Source organism: Lonchura striata, chromosome 5 (assembly GCF_050655825.1).
Source record: "Lonchura striata isolate lonStrDom1 chromosome 5, ASM5065582v1, whole genome shotgun sequence".
NCBI lineage: Eukaryota > Metazoa > Chordata > Aves > Passeriformes > Estrildidae > Lonchura > Lonchura striata.
The window spans coordinates 33,551,912-33,574,607 of record NC_140707.1 but is presented as its reverse complement, the minus strand read 5'-3'; positions in this window follow the sequence as shown (position 1 = coordinate 33,574,607).

The window sequence follows — 22,696 nt, the reverse complement described above, 5'->3', positions numbered from 1 at the left end:
ATCAGGTTGGAAATCGGGCATCCTTCATTTGGCTTAAATAATTTTGGAAGGGTGGGGAGAAAACCACCCCATTTTTGTGCATAGTCTGTGCTGCCTGGACTTTAAAGCTTAGGAGGAAAAGCATGGCCTGTCAAACATATTTAGCTCAACCCTCTGGTGTTGCTTTTTGTTTTGTTTTTAGAAAGGTGTTGATGAAACTGGCACAAGTTATTTAGTTTTCCCAAGCCTTGAGGTAAATGCACAGAATACTGATCAGGGATGACCCTGGAGCAATATAAAGCCAAAACTTGGGCTCAAAATAATTCAGAGATGCAAAGAACAGGCAGAGCTTGTACAGAAAGACAGCTTTACAGTGCCAGACAACCTTTTCTTACCTCTCTTTTAACCTCCATTTCTTTCCTTTGGATGTACACTGTGGCCAATAATGCAATAGAGGAACAATGAGGAACAAATAACTTTAGGACTGAGGTGACTGACCTCTCTTGTCACCTGGGAGAGGGAAAAACTAGGCTGTGGCACATAGAGGCACTAAGGATGACAAAGAGCAGCCCCTGGCTCATGGAGCCTGCAGTCACAATGATTAGAAACAGAAAACAAACCTTGGAGTTTGTGGGGAAATACCTTCTGCCCAGACAATCTTGGAGACAGCTTGGGATCATGCTCTGTTATTTATCAAGGATTGCAGATTTTTGCACTGGAGCAAACATATATGCTGGTATCTTCCCCAGTATATTTCAGGTTTTTCAAGCTACAGCATTTAATTGAGTCACTGGAACAGACAATTCTCCAAAGCTAAACTTGTTTCTGAATAAATGGGAAAACAAGGTTTACTCTTCTGGAAAACCCTAACTTATTGATCCTGTTGCACACATTCACAGATATGGTTCACAGCTAATAATTCACACTATTCAGCAGGCAGCATCATATTTTTACAAAGGTTCTGAAACATTTTGTTCCTTATCAACATCCCTTTCTGGCTCCTGAGTACTCCTGGGATTAGTTAAGGTTCCCTCTTTTTTTTAGATAACTAAATCCCATATTTTGTCAGTGAAGTTTTCCAAGTCAGACAAGTCACCCATTTCCCTTCTCTACTTTAATGAATAGATTATCATGCATTTGTAATAAAATTTTAATGAAAATCATCAGCTAAATTTATGTTCGGATTAAAGCTTTGTCATAAAAGGGACAACAGCACCACTAAGGAAAGCTTTTGCTTTTTTCACTTTTTATTTTGTTGACATTGCTTTTAGTCTCAACATGGATGAAGACAGGGCTGTATACAAACAGCTTTAGGAGTGTTGGAAATCCAAACAAAATAATACCTGCCTGTGGAATGAGAACTGCATTACACTGCCAGGAGAGGAGTTCAGTTTCATGACCCAGCCAGATGAAAAGGCATAAAAAAAGCTTAGAGAAAAATGCTGAAAGGAATGAAGGTTTGTTGCTGGTTTGTTTTGTTGGGATTTTTTTAATTAGTTTGGTTATTTTCCAGTTTGGTCTTGTCTTGTTTTTCTTCTTTCATTAGAGACTGTAGCTAGATAAACACCTACAAGTCATATCTCAGTGTCTCCTCTGATGCTCAGGATACTGAGATTGAGGTTTGGCCTCACATACAGACACATGTACACTCAAAAAAAAAAAAGAAAAAGCTCAAGATTGCAGTTTGCTGTGGCTTTTACTACTGAAGTAAGAGCTAATCAAAAACTAAATACTGACTTAGCAAGAGGCGGCTCCTCTGTGTTCTGAATTACAAGAAGTAACTGGAGCTACATGTCTTTCCATTTGAGTTATACTCCAGACCTGCAAAGTGATACCCAAACCACTTCTCCATCCAAATATTTTTCCCATCCACTGGGTAGCAGGAAAAAAATCTTCAGAGAGCTGCCTATGTTAATATTGAGCATCTGGGTATGCCTAAGGAATGATACTGCAATCTCTTCTCAATCCTCCTCTTGCTGGAGAGCTGGGGAGGGAGTTAACTCTTTGTCTGCAGGAGATGAGATAAAGTCCCTGCACGCACTCTGGTGCCAAATCTGGCACAGCCCTTCTGCTCAGCTATGCAGGCAGGCACAGTGCAGACACAAGCAGCAAAAAGTGAGAGGAGACAGTACTGAATTCTTCTCTCATGCCAGTCCAGTGGCAATACTGATTCAACACCCACAATCAGTGGGTTTGGCCCTGTGCTAGATAAGTACAGGAATTTACTGACCCCAGGTGGCATCTGCCCGAATTCACTTACACTTAGAATGTACAGGACAGCAAAGTACTGCTGCAACAGGAGCCAAAAGCATCAGCAGGCAAAAGGAAGAAAAGCTAAGAGAAGTAACTGAGTATTGGAGAGTTTAGAAATTAAAGGGCCACTTGACCCTTGTTACCAGCACAAACTTCCAAATGATGTAATACCAGAAAACAACCACAACAGCAAGAGAAGAGGGGCTTTCACCTAACAAGTTTGCTGTTGGAGCAGAACGTGCCTGCAAGGGACAATATAGTCCTTTCCTTGGAGCAGGAGGCTCTCTCAAAGGCATTGAAGTCCAGGGCCACATGCTGAGTCCCAGACCAAAGAAAATTAGTGTCAATTCTCCCTATGGATTTCTAAGAGAATAGGATTTTACAGGAACAGAGTGAAAAGGACTTTTCCAAGGTTGTGTTGATTTTTTTTTAAAGAGATGCCAAATAATAAACATGGAAGGGAGCAAGCTGTGATGATGTGAAAGCGCCCAGAAAGTTATGCAGGAACAGCTGCTGATTCAGCTTCAGCATCCTTTGCTGGGGCAAAAATGCTATCTTATCCTTGTTTCTGAGCCATTGGGTCTTCCTTCCACAAAAAACAGAAGTGTTTCATGCCCACAGGGTCAAAATAAGCAGGTAAAATATGCACCATCTTGTCACTGCTGGTAGTTACCAGATTCTTTATCATCCAGGTAGTTCTGAGAGCCAGGAAACTTGGTAGCTGCATCCTGCCCACTGTGCTCTCACATGCCCCGTGTTGTAGATCAGTATGTTCTGCTGTCTGCTCTAAAGCTGCCAAGCTAAAAAACAAGTCCAGGTTTCAGATAAAAGCTGCAGCCAATTATTCATTCCTAGAAGTAGCTGAAAATGTTTAAAGTTTTTCCCCATTAAAAAGGGCTGTTTCATTCATCTTGAGAGGTTTTTTTTGCTTTGTTGTCTTTGGGGGTTTTGTTATTTTTGGTGAATATAGTGTCATTTGTGGCCTTCTTTCATCAAAAACCTAATGATTAATTCTAGTAATAACGGTCTATTATTTTGGGTTTTTATTTCAACAAAACTGAGAAATCACAAGGTATGGGCTTGGAGGGACATTGTACTTTTTCCTTTGGCAGTCAATTCTGTGTTTTTTTCAGTTCTGAAAGCTGCCTTTGCATTTCCCTGAATAGAGAGAAGATGTGAAGTGAAGGAGGTTAAAAAAAAGATTTAAAAAAGAATGAAAAACAAGAAAATGAAAAAGTGTATAAGCAGTGAGAAAGCCCACAAAACTTTCCAACCTTGCAGAACCAGCAGGACCTCAAAAATTACCTTTATTTCTCATTGTTGGGTTTTTTGGGCTTTGTTGAGGTTTTTTGGTGGTTTTTTTGTTTGTTTGTTTGGGGTTTTTTTGTTGTTTTTTTTTTGGTTGATATTTCTTGCCTCAACACCTTCTATATAGCTCAGTTGTCTCAGAGAGAAGAACTCTCTGGGCCCCTGCTCCTCAGCAGCATTCAGGCTTGCACACATTGAATAGTGTGTCACCACCATAAGAGAGTGACAGATGGGTGACTTCCCTTCCATCCTCCATGTCATGCTGAGTAGCCAGCCCTGAGTATTTACATTGGATCCCAACCACTGACACCGTGCTGGGGTGGCTCTTCCAGCAGGTCCCACATTTCACTGTATGGCTACCAGAGCAGCCCTGCTAGCACTGGTGGCTTGGCAAGAATCGCAGAGTCTGGAGCCCTGCACTGAGGGAGGGGAAATGCAGTGCAGTCTGCTGCACCTGGCAGGTGTTTGATTTGGGTTTGTATCTCTGAGCATGTCTGTTGAACTTGGTTAGAAAGAAAGGTGAGGGAGGGGAAGTGTTTGCATCTCATCCTGGGACAGGAAAGGTTTTCAAATGATCTGACTGAAAATCCCAGAACAAAATAGCCTTTAGTTTTGGAGAGAGTCTAGTCCAAGATCATTCCCATTTCTAGCTAAGACTGAATTCTTGCCCAACAGCCTTGCAATTAAAACACTCTGTTTACTTTCAGATGCAGCTTGTAGTAATTTTGTCTTCTTGCAGTCAGCTGTGAGTTAGGAGAAGGTGAAGAGTATTATGTGGCTGCCACATCCTGCATGCTTTCCTACCTAGATATTGTAAATTATGTGTGCAATGAGCCCTGTTATTGTGCAGTAACAAGGAGGAAATCCCTGCAATGTAATTTGTAATGCATCATCTTCTGCAGGCCAGTTTCCCAGACTGATATGGTTCTGCTCTGCTCTCTGATTTGCTGTCAACAGCTCTTCTCCATATACAAGCATAATATATTTTTTATGAGCAAGACATAATCACTTCAAATCACCCAGGATATTCTCACCAAGCTGCTCCAGCTGAATGCCAACTATCACTAGGACAAGGGGAAAGTGGGGTGCTGCTTCCATCTGATTGCCTTAAGCCCACTCCATGGCCTCATTGACTATGTCAGGCAAACCCTGGCACCAGCCAAGGGTCACCTGGAAACAACATGTAAAAACTGCTCTGAAAAAGCTACAGCTACTCATTCTGATAATTCACAAATTGTTTTTCTCTCTGTCTTTTATTTTTCATGGGGCAAGTAAACGGAATATTGGTCCCAGCAATCCACAGGGTGCAGCAGAGAGGTGCTTAAGAATACTGCCATATTCCAGAAGCTAAGCTCTCTGCTACTTAGTATGAATGGGGGTCTGCAGAGTTACCATCCCCCTGTTACTCCAAAGATGAGCAATAATTATTTTTCTCACGTTCCTTGAGAGATGGTAGAGCTTCCAGACTGCTCTTATCACTGCTAGGTGCTCAGTACTTCAGCCCTGGGGAGAGAAAACCACCAAGGGACTCCTTCTCCTGGAGACAGCCCATTTCCAAAGTGGAATGATGTTGATTGCACCAGGCAGCTGACCTTTCTTACATCTCCTTTTGAGAGCAGGAGAAATGAAATCTTTTCTGCTCACATGCAGTTTCTGTATTTCTTTCTTGCTCAGGATTAGCAGCAGGAAAGCCTGAGGTTCTGCTTGAGAGAAATGAGCCCCTAGAGAGAGGGCTGTGGTCCTGGAGGTAGGTGGGAACGCGGAGGAGCCCAAGCAGCCCAGGGAACCCAGAGCTCAGGTTTTGGCTGCTTTCTGCAAAACAAAAAACCAAAGCAAAAGTCCTGCAGATTCTGATGAACAGACCCCATCCCCCAGGGATGCGTAAGTAGGGTGGGAGCAAATACATGAAAGGAATTAATATCTACTGGAAGATGAGCCCTTCAGTCCTTGAAAGAAGAAAGACACAGATGTCTCTGAAATATGAACAGAGCATGGGGCCTTAGAGCAAGCAAGGGACAGCAGTGAAAGCAGAAGTCTGGGCTTGGACATAGGCAGGTCTGAAGCAGGCAAGTGCTGCTCAAATCTTCTCTCTTGGCCAGGAATACCCAGGAAACTCGGTATCCTGGGCATTTTCTATCTTTTCCCAGGCTGGATTTGTGTGATGTTTCCCTGGCCACTGGAAATTTACTAAAAATACTAGGTACTGAGCAGTCCTTGTACGCTAATATCACCCCTCCACTCTTTCTAGCTGTCCAAGGCTGCAAATGATGTGAAAATTGCATACCCCAGTCCCAGGCTTTAGTAGCTATTCAGGGGTTTGGCCACATGTCATTTGTTATTCTTCACTTATGCATACATTCTTCTTATTTATTTTTTTGTAAACATTTGTGTATAATTATTCACTCCAGAGTTTCCAATGATTTTCCCTGGCTTGCAGATGTGGCAAAATTTGTTCCCTGCATCCAGGAAAGAAGGGTTTTTTTCAACTACTGCAAAATAGGATCCTGACAGATTTCAATCCGCTGCTTCCATGTCCATTCTTGCGACACTTAGCTACCCATGGCAAAGAGACAATTAGCTTTTTAAATATAAACCAGAAATGGTCCCAAGCCACAGATTTCACATCCAGATCCAAATTTGGGGCAGTTCAGATTTGGCCTGACATTTTAGGTTTGGTCCCGGGCCGGATTCTCCTTGTGAAGCAGTTTGACATTTCCAGTTCTGGGAAGTTGCCCCCCCTGGGCTCGCAGCCCCAGGCTCTGGCCCTCTGCTGCCGAAAGCTCTCCTGCTGCTCTGGCTTGTTCAGAAGCCCCTGCCTGTCGTTACTGCTGCTAATTCCATCCCCGCAGTGATGGGTACAAGCCTTCCATGGTGCTGCTGTGGCATTTTGGTCCCTGTGAGGGATCTAGATGGATTGGGCTCTCTGCAGCTATGTGTTGCTCTCAGAGGAAAAAGAAAAAGCAAACAATCAAGTGGCAATAAATCTTGGGAATTCAGGTTAGATCTTAGGCCATCTACCTACAGCTCAGACCCCACAGTTACCTTCACATGCTGTGATAATCTTATATTCAGAGTACAGGCCACAGAAGTAGGATCAACAACTCTAGAGTTCCTTCTTCAGTCTGATTTATAATCAGTTCTTCAATAGAACTGGATCTTTTAATAAGAGGGTGTAATTTGACTTTCTCATTTATATTTTGTCCAAATATAACACACAGGAACACTAAAGTTTAATGAGTCATTTACAGATAATTTTGGATGGACAGACCATCACAATCAGCCAATATTTTGTCTCCCCTCTTCAAGAGTGAGGTGCTTTAAGAAGCTCGTGTAAGCAGAATTCACCAAGCTCAAAATCAAGCTATCAGTATAAGAACTCAAGCTATCAGTATAAGAACTCAAGCTATCAGTATAAGAACTCAAAATCAAGCTATCAGTATGGCTCTCTTCAACACTGACATTAAATAATATCACAATGTTTTTAACTATATAATCTCAACAAAATATGATTACTGTAACCTCGGAAGGCAGACAACTGAAGCACAGAGAGATGAGGTGATGTGCTCAAAATGACACAGAACTCTTCGTATTGAAGCTTAGAAAAGAGTTGAGAGCTCCTCAATCCTCTTGGTCTTTGTCCAGGAGATCATAGCTCCTTTGATATGCACACCATTCATGGTCACTGAAGTTATATCAGGAGTTCACAGAAGGATCACTGCAAGTATTAAGCCTAATTTTAGCCCATGACATCGACTTTCAGAACATCCTTTTAAGAGAAAATGTCTGGCAGTAACGACACCGTGGCAAGTTTGGTGGAATGGTGCTGGCTTTACAGCAGACTCCAAATCAGCTCATAATGTCTGAAAATTCATTAAACAAGACTCACAGATAAAACACACATATGACACAGCTCTTTATAAAAAGAGGCTTTTAGAGACCAAATGCTGAGAAGCCTCATGAGATTACTAAATAATCCAAAGGGAAGTGCTTGGAAACCTGTTTCTTGGGACATAGAAAACTGGCCCGGAAAAATGTCATGGAGACAAGACTCTGGGGATGGATCAAGCTCTCCCCCAGGCCCTGGTTATGGACCAAAATGGTTTTTCCATCACATTTTCTTCCATCAAATATAGCCCACCCAGTTCCCGTGCAAGGATGCCAAGGAGCAGGAGGAGAGGTGAAGTGCCACCTGTACTCAATTCCAGTTGTTTCACCAGTTCCTCACAGTCCACTTGCAATCCAAGGTGACACAAATGAGTTAATTTCCATGGCACACTGAGGCTAATTGGAAACAGTTCTCAGACCCTGTAAAGCATTAAGCTGGGCTGCAAGTGATAATTGCTCACCTGCTGCATGAGCCTATAAGAGGCAGTGCATTAACTGGCACATGGGGTTTTATCACTTCCTTGGGACAGTGGGGGCTGGAGCCCTCCCAGCACCCATTGCACTGAAAGCAAGATACTGGATTAGGCCTGGGGTTTATGGGAACTCAGGCAGGGAGAGCTGCTAATAAAGGGCCGGATTCCAGCTTTCATTATGTGCTCTCTTTTTTAACTCTAGCATGGCTGTGGTTTCTTTTTCTTTTCTTCATAGTTTGCTTTCTTCTTGCAGAGAGGTTTAGTACTGTGTTGCAAAATAGAAGTACAGATATTTGAGGGTATAAGGAGCCTGAGCACTACTCAAAGGTTTAGACCTCTCTGTTGTAGGGATTGGATTGCTAAAGTGTTAGAGTCTGAGACTCTTCATTATAAATTCAAGCAGCTCTTATTTTATAACTAATCATAATTATCCTCTGAGTGGGAAGAGAGCTGCTCATTCCTAAAGTCTGAAATGGCAGCTTGTGTCAGCAGAGAAATATTAGAAATGTCAGAGAATCGAAGCAGGAATTCACCAGAGACTGAAAATTATAGACTACAATAAAATTTTTACAGTTATCCATCAGGGGGATCCTGGTACCAGGATCATCAACTTGCAGTGTTCAGCAGCAGCTGCAAATCCCATAAGAAGCGTTGGGGATTGGTGTGCTGTAAGATACACATGCATGACATGAGGCTTAACTTTTTAGAGTAACTATCAAGAGACCCTCAGTACTTGGTACTGCTTGAGACTCTGGGAGTGCCTGTCAGAAACTGGGATCTGAGACCAAGTTTCCCAGATGTGCTTTTGGGTGACTATAATATGTTAGTACTGATTTTAGCTTTTACTGAACGGGTAAATGGGTGGCTTAGGTGTGGGGTAGATTTATCACAGTCTAATAGCATCAGCTTAATTGTGACTTCTAAGTGCTTTCTGAAGAAGAATTCATCTCAATAACCTCAGATATAAAGTTAACTGGTGAGGCTTTTCAAAATTACCAAGTATCTACACCTTCAAATTAATGAAAATTATGCAAGGGAAAGAATTTATATGTCTACAGTTAATGAACTCCATCAAAAGTGCCAGGAAACAGGGCTTTTTTTTCCATGAGGTTCTTACCACTTCTATTTCTAATCCTGGTATTGAAACATAAAGACAAAAATAGGCTCTCTTCCAGCCTTTTCCACTGGTGCCTTGACACTCTGGAGCTGAGCCAAAATCCAGAAGCTCAGAGGCCAGCAGAAATGTATCCATGAGTATGTGCCAGAGGCTGGAGACTCTTATTAGATTAGTGTGAGCATGAGGAAAGGGGAAGGAGCCTGAGCTGTTCTGTTAAATTAAAATGGAGCATCCTTTTCCCTGGGATCTGTCATGCACTGGTAGTTCCTCATCAATAGTATGTTCCCATAAGGGAGTCTTGGCAAGAATGTGGTTCTTGGAAAAACCCAGAAACCAGTTCCTAGCTGGTGGGAGCTAAGAATGTCCTCTTATCTGGAAAAACCAGTACAAAGTGTTTCCTTCTAATGAGGATTTTTAAGCATTTCCTAGTGAAAGCACTGCTGTAGAGAGAAAAGGAGTGTCCTGCAATTGTTCGCAAGTAAGAAACATTTTATAGCCCATGAACTTCTCAGGAATGACACATTTTTCAGGTGGTCTGACTGTCAGATGCCTGATTTTGATGGATGATTCTAAGCATGGACATAATCACCATCTTGGTCTCAGAACCAGCCAGTAGGATATGTTAAGATTTTCCAAATGTTTCTCCAACAATAAAAGGAAATGTAAAGTTAATCAAATTGTCATGAGAGATCAGAGCCCAGCAAGAAAGGACTAAGACTGACATTTGGAGTAGAAGCACTACTAAAACAGACGGCTGCTTGCTGATCCTGTCCATGTTTGTGTTTAATTTAAACAAGTTAACAATGAGCGGAGTTTGCGGAGGTGGGGCAGGGCTGCTGTCGAAATCGATGCACGTACCAGCCATTTAAAGAAAGCAGAGAAGTGGGAAATCTCTAGCTGCGTGTGAATATCATGCCTCAGCAGAAGGGTTCTGCAAACATCTCTGTTGGCAGATTTGGGGCAAGAGGTTGCTCTGCTTCCAGCTCTACCTATGGCTGCTTGCTGCCCAGACAGAAGCTGGACAAACTTAATCCGTGATGCTTTTAGACTGATTTACTGCATTATGGTAAAAAAAATTAATTCTAGCATATAAACAACAGCAAGATAATTTCAGAAAAGTAAGTAAGGTGAGCTCTCTTAATTTCCCAGCTTTCCAGTAGTCAGCCTCTGATAGTCCATACATGCATGTGTGTGGCTTGAGTGGCCATTCCTCTCTGAAGATCTCCCTCACTATAAATCTGCTGGACACAAAGATCTAGGTTGTTCTTTGGAGAAGATACTGAACAATGGAGTGGAACATCATGACCTTGCCTGCTCTCAGTGGTAGACATGACACCTTGTAAGGTGTCTTTCCCACTGAGCTACATTTTTATGTGTCAGTGTGCTTTTTCCATGTGATGGTGTTGCTAGGAAAGTTGGAGGGATGTAGTTTTGTGGAAAAGCCATGAACTGCAGTTTTGCTCTCTTTGGGATACTCGTCCTCACACACTGCTCCCTTACCCCAGCAACCATTTTTTCCAGAGAAGATACATTTTATCTTTAAATCCAAGTGTTCATTTCCTACAGAAACCCTTCAACCAGCATCAGGTGGCAATGAATTCATCTGTGCTGCCCTCCAGGCACCAGCCAGATGAGGAGCCTGGACATGAGAAACTGCTCTGTTACCCATTACTCATCCCCCAAGCCAGCCTCCGTTTCATTTTGCTCTGGATAAATATGCTCAGGAGGCAGAAGCACTCCTGTTCCCTGATGCCTTTCATTAGATCCCACCTTGCAAGCACAGGCTGTGCTGCAGGGCAGGGGGAGGTCAGGACGGGCAGCCAGGGTGGCAGCAGTTCAGCCAGCCCATGGGCCAAACAGATGAAGTGCTCGACATGCCGCTCCCCTCCGTGCCCTGCAGCAGCTCCCCGGCCACAAAGCCCTCTCTCTGTGGCATGCTGGGTGACCCCTGCCTGCCTCTGTGCTCTTATTCTTCTCTGCAGTTCCTCCCTTTATCAGATTAACTTTAATTAGTGAAATCAGAATCACATGGAGCGGGGAGGAAGCACTCCAAACACGGCCAGTTTATTTCCAGCCAAGGAAAATTCAAGGTGCATACAAGCTCTCGGAAGGACTTGGATGAAGTTTTGTCCAGAAAACTAACTGTGGGTGTGAAAGCACTGGGGGTGGCTGCGAGTGTGTGACAGGGCAGGGAAAAGCCAGTTTGCCTTTTGTGAGATGTGTGTACAAAGGAGCTGCACCCATGCATGAAGTGTGTAGAGCTACAAGCCTGGACCCACTAACACTTAGATGAGGGAGAAAGGAAACATAACATGTGGCCTCTGGTTGCTTCAATGATGGATGTTTTCGAATGTATAATCTTGGGAATCTCTCTGGCTAAAGAAATTCTCCATTGCTGTTGGCCAAACTCTGCTTCTGACTCAAGTGTCTTCATATGACACCTTCATTACACCTCCACATCAAACCAGTCTGGTTTCTGAGACAAGCTTTACCTGTGGTTTTCCCTGGACTAAGTGGCTGCTCCAGAATGAATAGCAAAGGGTCTCTGGGTAAAAGAGGCAGTACCATGTCTTTTCTGTCACTAAAGGTGGGCACATCATCCAGGGAAGCCACATTCCCAAGTGCTGACACCTTTCTCCTGGGCACTGGAGCAGGGTGCCCAGGAGAAGGGTGTCAGTGCTTGGGAATGTGGCTTCCCTGGATCCACAGCTGCAGCCACAGTGGCTTCCAGAAAGTGCCATGAGGTGCTCAGCACATGAGATCTCAACCAAAAAAACTTATGGAAAAGTTACCAGGACCAGGCCTGCTAGCTGCACTGCTCCCTTCCCTGGTTAGGAGTCCTGAGTGGGACCCAGCCAATGAGAGCATATTACAATGAGGGGGAGCAAAAGAGATGCAAAGGAGCATTTCATACTAAAGATCAGGAGGAGTATGGAAGTCTCCCTGAGTCTGTTCAAGCCATGTAGCATCTCCTGAGAGGAACTGGACAGAAAAACCTTCCAGTGCTAATGTACGGTGGCAATCAAAGAGAGTGAAAAGATTAGACTTCCTGAATCTTCAGTTCATTATCATGCCTCTGCACAGATATATAATATTTCATCTACCTACTATTCAGATGATGGCAACATGGTTCAGCTAATACACTGTAAAAAAGAGTGACTCAATCTCCCCCTCCTTGCTTTCTCACTCTGTTTTGCTAATTATTTGTTTCCCCTTGCAGCTCTGCAGCACACACTTTGCAGCACATGCTGCTGCACACTTCTCCAGTGAAGCTCCTGCCTGGGGCCACTCCTCCACTTCTCCCCACCTCAGGCATTCATCTGCTAGGCTGCAGCCACAGGACATGGCAAGAAGGGAAATACTAAATTAAAAGATCAGTAGCTTGGAAGAAAGATGACTTTGGTTCCGTGGGCAAGACAGTAAGGGTGAAGAAAATCAGACCCTGATTCAAAATCCAGTAAATGAAGTGAGTAGATATTGGCAGCAGCTGTTCTTCACAAGATTTAAAACAATCTGTGAAACCTCTAGTGGCTCTGGCTGCTGTCCCAAACACTCTCCTGGACTGATGAAGGATGAACACGAGGCATACAAACTCCCCCTGCTGTTACAGTCCCTCTGTCCCCCTGGCTTATGTAAATGCAGAAGAAGACAGAGTCCCATAATGTGAAACAAGTTTTGCTTCTGCAGAATGCTTCTCTTGGCCACATAGCACCACCAAAACCCTCTCAGGCAGAGAGTCCCAGGGCTCACACACCAGCCAAGCTGTCTGGCTGCCCCAAACCCACAGCACACCTGGGGAGGTCCCCAGGGCTTGAGCTGCAGGAAGGGAGAGTGAGCGAGCACATACCACCTTGGCTGAGAGGTGCTGAGGGCACATGCTGGATCAGGAGGGCTCAGGTGATGTACAGTAACACCATCAAGCATCTGAGCCCTCCACATGGGTTCCCCACCATATAAGACCCTGACCCTTTTTATGCTCACTTTTATTGAGATGATTCGTGGGCCTCTCACAGGTGCATCTCATATGGGAGTGAAGCAAACTGCCTCTGGCTTCTCCTAGAAATCAGTTCCAGATGTGCTAGAGTAGAGGTCTTCAGAGAAAATACACATTTCAGGTATGGCCCACTCTATGAAAGCTCAGAATACTTCCTACACTGATGAATAAAAAATCATTCATTGCATTTACTCTCCTTTCTGACCTTCCTGTTTGTGTTTGCTAACACAAACAGTTGTAGTTTTTTCTTATCAGCTCTGTTCACGTAAGGCTCAAAATTTCATTTGTTGCTGAGAGCAGCTTCCCTCAGTGCCTCTTTGTCCATGTGCTTTGGGGCCTTTCTTCTTTCCATCCCTGCTGAGACACGCCCTCCACAGCCTTCTTCTGCCACATTTTCCTGATGACTGAAATGGTTCTTCACATCTTGTGGAAATGAAATTATTCTCTTGCTCCATTCAGTTATGTCTCCTTGAGACATAATTGACAATATTATCAAAAAAGCATAGATTTATTTTTATCATCTGTGTGAATTGATACTGAAACTTGATTGTGTATCAAAAACAATGTTCGAGGTCCCCACCACTGAGTTTTGAGCACATTTTGCCAGCTGTGTAAATGCCATGCCAAAGCTATAGGGAAAAGCTTTAAAATCCACCCCTGACTTTGAAGCTGGGACCTCAAATCTGTGTGTTTCTCTTCATAGTAGAAAGTCTTCCTCCCTTTTAATCTTAACTTGGCCACCCTATGGACCTTTGCAGAGCAAAGCATCGATGCACATGGACATCTTGGTGGGACAGCAGGGCTGAGGTGCACCTCGCCTTGTTCATCTTGGTGACAAAGCAGGATTAATGCTTTGGTCTGTAGACTTTTAGTTACCAATGTTAATTGGCATGTGCTCATCATTTTATCAGAAAAAGCCAAGAAATTTTTTTATTGGCATCCCACACTGCCTTCCACACAACACCAAATATAAAATATTCTGGTTTCTTGTAGCTGGATGTCTTTAACTTTTCTACTTTTCACTCTAACCACTTCCATAGTACCACTGCAATGTTAGTGCAAGCATCTGTAAATGTAAGGGCAAAGTGAAAGGAATGTAGCTTAATATCCAAGCAATTAGCACAAAGGTTATTGTGCTGAAGGCATTATTCATTTTTAATTATCTGAAGCTGCTGAAAAATTCCTAGGACTGCCTCCAGTAGGGTGCATGAATCAAAGCCCACACACAGAATGGTAGCATGTTGCAAAGCAGGAGGAGAAGCAGTTGGCCCACTCTCACACACAGTTTCTCAGCCCTGGCCTGGGACTTTGTGCAGCAGTAGAGAGCCAGCTGCTCGCAGCTGAGACCTGTTTGTTTCTGGTGGGCATATTTCTGAGCTCACAAAAGATAACAAGGAGGAAGGAAACAGAAAACATATCTGCATGTTCAGTCACATTGGTTAATTTGGGCCATGTTTCCTCTGATTTAAAAAAAAAAAAAAAAGATAATATAATAACAATAACAACCTCTGGGACAGGTTTGGAAAGTGGGTTGGAGTATGGATGGGGTTGGATTTTTCAAGTAATAGTGCCACCCACAAGTTAAATATACTTAGTAGGCATATTTTCAGGGTGTTTAATTTAATGTGTCTATTGATTTACCACACTTGAAAGAAAAATATACATTAGACATGACATCTTCCTGCAGAGAACACAATATATTCTATATAATTCAATAAACTGTAATCAAAAGATGAATTACAAATCTACTTTCTCCTCTCAAGAGCAAGTCAAAGATGGCAATGTACTGAAATAAGGAAATATGCTCCAGGCTTTGCTTTTCTAAGTTTATTGAAATTTAGTTTTCTACTTCCTTGGGGTTTTACTCTTTCAGCTAAGAGTGGGAAGACTGCACAGGACTGCACTAAATTAATGAATACTGTGCACACAGCACAGCACTGTCAGGACCATTTGCTGCCCCAGCTGGTGCTGGGGCTCTTCTTGAACCCCACAAGCTCCTGGGGGACACCATGCTGGAACAGTGGGACTGGAGGCTGCTCCAGAAGCCCCACTACCACAGGTGCCATCCTCTCAGGAATTATTGTGAACTGCAAACACTACTGGGTTTGGGAAGCAGGTGGCAGCTCTTACTCCATTTAATGGTGGATAATGACTGGTTAGAATTTACATTTTTTCTAAATAGAATTTTGAACAGAGTGTTGCTATTCCAAATGTTCTCTTAAACTCTGCTTATAAGAAAAAAATTTATCTCAGCACTGAATTTTGGAAAGTGTCATTTTATTTTAAATTTTAATAATTTTTGAGCTTCTTTTTCACAAAAAGAATATTCTTATGGGAAGAAAAAGTTGTTATTAGGATAGAGAGAGAGGAAGCCAATATTGTCTTAAGCTACATAGTTTTACCAGCTTTTGTAAGAAAACTTGTTTTTCTTAACTCTTCAATGTGGCACATCTCTCTAGCATAACAAGCCAAAAATAGATAGTGGAGAGGCACTTTTACTAAGAAAGAAAAAACTCTCTTCATCATTCACAGGAAATTCCTACTGACAATTAGCCACAGTTTATGAACTTAAAATTCTTTGCATTTGAAATGGTAATTTTTTTTTATCTGACCACCCACGTGGGACAGGAAAAATGGAGAAGAGCATAGAGTTTGCACAAAAAGAGTCCTGCAACAAAAGGATCCTTCATTAGCTGTACTGATTATAAGGTATCTCTCTTATGACAATTTCCAGGATATGTTCAGCACTGCAGTTTGCAGATCAGAAGATTAGATCAGCATTACAAGTTCTGAGAACAAATCTTCAGCATCACTGGCTAGAGCTGAAGAGTCAAAACAAAAAAATATGAAATCTAAAAGGCTACGGTTTTAGTGTTTTTTGTTTGTTTGTTTGTTTGTTTTTTCCTCTCCTAACGCAGGAAACACAAACTACTGAAGTTTTTGATCTAGAAAAACATTGCATTCTGGTGCCACCCTATTGATAAACTGGAGTTCCTAAATCACACTCTATTGCATTCACAAGTGTCCTACACAGAAGAGATGTCATTTTCTCTTGAGAAACAAGTAGATTTGCAGAAGTCTAGAAGGGTTGTCCTCCAATTTCTATAAAAATAGCATCATCTCTGCATTTCTAGATGAGAAAAAGCAAGTATTTGATTTGCTAGTACCTCTAAGCTTTAATGAAAAACAATGAAAATACATGTTTCAGTATTTAAAGAGGCACATAAAGTAATAATTGTTATTTTGAAAGACTGGTTTCTATCCAAGGCTTTGCAAATCACTATCCACTTTGGATGCCCTCATTCTGCAGTTCTTGACTTGTGCCTCTCTAGCAGGGGCTTGACATCTCATATCTAAAGTGGCCAAGATATTTTAAAAGCTGACCAAATAATAAAGCACGGATAAGAAGAATCTTTTACCCTTCTATGAATTCTTCAGACTTCATCAAATTCTGCATCTTTTCAGTAAAACTTAAGGTGTGATAATTTCTGCTGTTTCTCTCATACCATCTGAGCCTTTTTTACTGAAAACTTATTATCAAGCTTGTGGATATTCCCATCCCACAAGGGATGAGATGTCTGAGCTTCTGCTGTCTGGAGCTGCCCCATCCCTACACCCATGCAGCACTGAGGACATGTTTACAGCACAGACCTTGAAAGCAGTCCAGCCTTCTTTAGAAGGTTGTGTCCTTGGATTTATTACCCTCATCTTCCAAGAAGAGCACACCATCAGCATTTCCAGACCACTTCTGTTCCTATGGGAACCTCAGGGTGAGCCCTGGTGTGCCACACTGAGTTGCAAGGACAAGGTGGCTCAATCTGCAACACCAGAGCTTTGTTCAAGGCTGCACCACCTGGGGCCAGCAGACCTCACCTGCAGGCACAGCTTTAGCAACAGCACAGCCCACCTGCTCTGCGGATACTGGGCAAGCAGGTGTGTTCCCATGCTGGGACTGAGGTTCACTTCCACTCTTACTTGACAGGCTGCAAACCAACCCACCAGCCACCCCTGCATGACCACATGCAAACTGCCAGCACCAAGGGTTCACCACTTAGCTTATCTTTTCTCCCACTTCTTTCAAAAATGTCAGTCCAGCTGGGACTGTGTCACACACAGCACTGCGTTACATCTCTGCAGAGGAACCCTGAGCCTCTTTCCTTTCTGAGAGGAATAGGTTTGAAGGAAAAAAATTGCCATGGCTTTTTGAGCAAGGTTGCTTGATAAAGGCTTCAGCTCTGCAGTGCTTGTGCCTTGTTCTGCCAAAAATGTGAGGTTACAGCCTGCAGAGGAAAAGCTGCCATTTGTGGTGGCAAGGTATCCTCATAGCAACCTGAGAGAAGCAGAGCAGAAGTTCCCTACGCCAGTGACTCCTGGTGATGCTTCTACACAACAAATGGAAGAATCTGGGAGTGAGTGTATCTGGTAAATATTAGTTTTTTTCTCTTTTCCTCTCTTTCAAACTGATCAATCAAAACACAGCCCTCAAGAACAAGAGATCCCACCACAAATGAGAAAATAGAAGATCAGAAGTCCAAGCTTCTTCCTTTTTCCAACAACACCTTTCATGGGTCTTCATGTGTAACTGAGAAATAGCTGTACTGTAATTTTCCTGTGGAAAATGAATGGTAGGAACATTTTTCCTCTGCAAAGGAAAAATTAGGTATTGAAGGAGTTCTTGTGCCTGGTTTGTATCACCAAAAAAAAACAAAACAACAACAAAAAAAAAAAAGCTAACCCCAAAAAAACAACAAAGTAAAACAAAAAAATCCAAAAAACAGGAAGAGAGGGGCCAGTGACAGCTCCACTCCTCTGGCATGGGTAAAAGAAGTATAGTTTGATATGTGATCTTGAGGGATAATTCCTTGTAGCCTCCAAACCAGAAAAGTTCTTGTTAAGCTCTTGGAGATGATTCACTACAGAGCAGTAGGAAATCCTGCCTCAGAACCTAGAAAATTTGAGGTTGAAAGTTTTATCTTCTGCCTGTGTCTAATAAGATGATCAATACTGGTTTCTAGGTTTTGCAATATGCCAAGCACATTCTCTTCCTTTTGTTATATCCCAGGGAAAGGCAAAGAATGTGGGTGAAATTAGGAATATTCATCTCAGGTAATGAGGAGACTGTTGGGATGCATGAGTGATACCCTTGGTATAAGAACAAGAGAAACTAAAGAGAAATCTAATTTTTTTCTGGAATGGGCAAACAGTTCATGTTATTCTAATTGAATTATTGCACTAAAGGACAACTTGAATCAAAGCCTAAGTACAAATGATTCTTGTTTTTCTCTCCACAAATAGCATTGCTGGTTTTAAATATTATGTCCCATTTGCACTGTTACATTTGTAGGACTCTGCTATTCAATGTTGTAATTCTCCTCAATCCCTGCCAGAAGTTTTGGGTTTCGGATTCAGTGGAGCCCATCTGAAAATCTGTAGTTCCTCATGGCTGGCCTGACTTCATTGCATCTGGTCCTGCCGGAGACTCAGCCTTAAGAGCTGGCAAGCTGAGAAATCTGGCCAAGGAAAACTTGAAGCTGCAGCAGGGCAAATAGTTGCAGTGTTGGTAAGGATTCACACTTGGATTAAAAAATTTTAAATTACTCCTCACACTCAAAATTAAATGTTAGTTATTATTCAGTGGAAACTTGCTCAGTGTCATGGCTTCTTCAGCTCTATTATGGGCAGATGGTCTGTAGCAGAAATTTAATTTACCCAGCTTCCATGGCCATTAAAACAGTCCTTTGGGGTGTAGCCAGTATCTGATATCTGACAGTGCACCAAACTTCATGCAGAGCAAAGACAAATCCACAGGGGTGCTGCAGGAGGGCACTCTCCAGCAGAGACTGCCCAAGGCAGAGAAGCTTCCTTTTCAATATGCTCAGGGACACATTTTTTATTTTTCTTTTCTTAGGCTTGCTGCAGACTGGATTGTGAGGCACCTGGACATGGCAATAACCAAGGAGTGATAACACAAGAGTGTCTGTGAGCATCAGGTTCCTGTGACTGACTCCTCTTTTGTCCATCTGCCATTCTCATCTATGAATGCAGAGAAAAATGCCACCTTCCCAAACCTCTGCTAAACATTGCATGTCAGGAACACAGATTTATCTTCCTCAAATATTTGGTCTGCTGTATTTAACAAGGCCTTAATCTTTATCACCAGTGGCAAAATGTGCTTGGCATTCATATTATCTGGCAATCACTTCATCTTGCTTCACCTTCATTTGGCACTTCATCTTCATGTAACCTGTAATGTCACAAGGGTATTGGGCACCTTTTCCTTTCCAGAGCCTGTGGACTGCAATGCCATGGCTGCTTCCACTGCCACATGCACAGTGGGGTCCTGCTCTTGTAAGTCTGTCTTTCACCACCATCTATAACTCATTTTGCTCTGTGCCAGTGGTTCCTTTCACACAAAAGAAGCTTTTTGCTCCATATGACATCTGGTTTGAATAGGCTGACAGAAGGCAGGTTTTGTGAATGTGTGTTCAGGTAGGTGCACCTCACAGAAATAACCACTGCAGGTAAGGTGCAGTTTAACATGACATGAGTTTTGGGCACTTGTGAGTTCACCACCCCTTGTCAGCCCCACTCAGCACAGGGCTGCTCCTCCCTTTCCCATCTGCCATTACCTCTCCTGCGTGTTTCCCATCTGCCCCACGTACCCTGTGCTGCAGAGAGCATGCAAGAGTCAGACTCCGTAAGAGGTGACAGAGGGGCAGACTGCAACTTTCACCCTGTCTAGCCCAGTCTTTTTCATGCAATCAAGAGTCACTCATTGTCCTGCAGCCCCAAATGGCTTGGCACCATCCCGGGTGCCCCAGAAACCCCTCACATCCACCCATCCTGCTTGCCCCAGCCTGCACACCGATGCAGGACAGCATTCCTCCAGCCCAATCCACAGCAGGAGCTGATAAATGCCCTCTCCCCACTGCTGGCTGCCCAGTCCCAGGGCTGGGGAACTCCAGGGATGCACAAGTGTTCGGCACCTGCTGCCTGCCCCAGCTCCCAGCCGCTGCCTGGCCAGCCCTGCGCTGCCTCTTGGCTGCGGGAAGCAGCCGCTGAAAGGCGATCTGCCTGACCTGATGTGAAAGGGATTTCAGTGGTGTTAGGACACTTGATGACAGGGGGAGGGAGGATTGAAATGAACTCCTTCCATCTTTCTGATGCAAAATGAGTGCAGACACATTGCTTTAATATCTCCTTTGTAATTCATTTCCTCCAGCAAAGACTGAAGACTTGATGCTTTATGTGTCTCTGAGTTTATGCCAGCAAACTACTTGCAAACTGACCCATCTGGAATAGACGGGGGTCATTAGTAGTTCTGATCCAGCACTTTGTAGCCTCTCCAAGATGAGCATTAGCCCTGTATGAGTATTGAGTACTAATTTGCACCTTTAAGAGGTGATTGAACTGGATTATACAACAGCTTTTACCTTTTCTCATCATTAAGACTGTGTCTTTCTCAGACTGTCCTGATGTCTTATCTGCCACCAGTGAGGAGCCACAATCGAGTCTGTGAATGGGAATTGTTTCAGCATAACCCCACAGTAACAAACCTCAGCTGCTGCTCCCAGTGGGCAGTATCGATGTTGTTTCAGGTTCACCAAAGATCTCTGCATGGAGGATCTAAACTGCGTGGGCTGGAAGAAGGGTCAATGCTGCTTGAAATGTGCTGACCACCTCACCTCCAGAAGGGAACCCAAAGACCTAGGCTCAGAGATTTCCAGGTCTTCTTTGCAGAGCCTTATTCCCAGACATTTTTTGAGACTGGGATCACACCCAAGCCTCAAAAATCCTTGGGGCCAGCATATCTTAAAGGGAATGAGTAACAAGTCACAACACTCTCTAAGGGATTGCCCACAGAGCGAAGAATCTCTTTGCAGCTGGCTCCTTGTTGCCAGAGTTCTCCCTGATGGAAGAATTCCTTCCTGTTATGAGCAGAGGGAACAGGAGACAAGGCCACTGCATCTTTCTTGCTCTTGATGTTGCCACTGAGCATTGCTGATGGGTGATCAAAGTATGCCAAGTTTTCTCCCAAACTTTGTTACTGTTATGTGGCTCAGTCAGGCATATTGCCTGTTTAATGCAAATTATATTTGGGGTTTATTTGTGTTCAGGAGCTTGGAGGCCTTTGGGCAAGGTCCTCCTGTAGATGAAAGCCTGTTATTAGTGTTTGTTATATCGAATAACACCTGTAAGCATTATGTAATGTCAGCACATTTGTCCCTGCAGGGAAAGGAGACTTGGTTGTTCCATCCCAGAGCCAGTGCCATCTGGTTTGGTACACACTCAGCACAGAAAGTACAAAGACTGCACGTTTTCTATTAGAAGTTACTGACACTAGGCTCCCTTTATGAGTCAGTCTTGGTAAATTGAATTTATTTGGAAATATACATGGCCTCTGAATCAGCTCAAACTGTCTTTTAACTTTATCTGTCTGTGCTATGTATCTTGATGGAAATGTTTAACCCATTGAATTTGGAGTGCTTTCCCTCCAAGTCCTTCTGAAATTGGAGATCCAAATGTTTGCTCATCAGTGCAGACACACCATGCCCAAGGCTGGCAGCTAGCCTTTCCTAAAGAAGCTACTTCTGAAATAAAACTTAGGCTAAGAAAGAAATGCTTTGGACCAGATAAGGGCTCCAATTCTCAAAGAGTACTGAAAAACCTTTACAAGGTAGTATTGCCAAATATCACAAGCTCTGTGTATTTATCAAAATTTCCTATGGTATTTCAATCTTTTTTTTTTTTTCTGAGAGGGTGGGAAGAAAGGGCTGTCTTGACCTGAAGACACTATTTTTAAGCCAGTTATGAAGACTGCACACAGCTCTTTAGTATCACTGTTCTGAATTTCAGTATTCAACTCTGTTTCTACCAGATGGATGAACATCATTATGTCTATTTTACCAACACCTTGTCAGATCATCACAAAGCCTGATAGTTTGGACATGATGAAGCCCAGAACACAATACTGAAGTTCTCATTTTCAGACCTGCTTGTGACATACAAGACTAAGAAATGTACCCACTACAGCTTTTGTACAGCCCAGAAATTTCTTCAAAATCATGTGGCTGGGTGCATTTTTCTATTTTGCTCTTGGCAATATGAACAATTATTTAAGATTGTGCTGCAGTACGAAATGGTTCTGTTTTCTTCTACCTGTCAAGTTCTTACTTAAACTCAGGAGTTTTTAATTTTTCTCCTAGATCCACTGGTGGAATCATAAGCTGCTCTGCTAGACTTGAATGCTGCCTTCTAATGCTGTCCTTATGCAACGTTGCAGAACAAATGGAAGCTGCCAGTTTTGGCAGATCTAAAAACAAAGCAGGCTTCTATTCACATGAAAAATATCCTTGTCAATAACTTTTCTTCATAACTACTGTGACTCTTCCCTCTAAGACATAAAAACCAAGTTCAGCCACAGTAGAAGACTGCTGAAATCAATTCCTGTGAATGAATTCACACCTTTTTGGAAAACTGGTGACACATTTTCTCTTTATCTACTCAGTGGTTCCCATTGTAAAAAAGGCAAATTTTCTGACAACCTATCAGTCCTAAGAGGATGGGCAACATGACCCACTTGTTGCTATTTCCTGAGATACAGCAATGACTTTCCTTCCCTCACCATACAGACACATTCAGTAGGTTGTTGAGACACCATAACAGTTCATGTTATTGGAAGTTAAC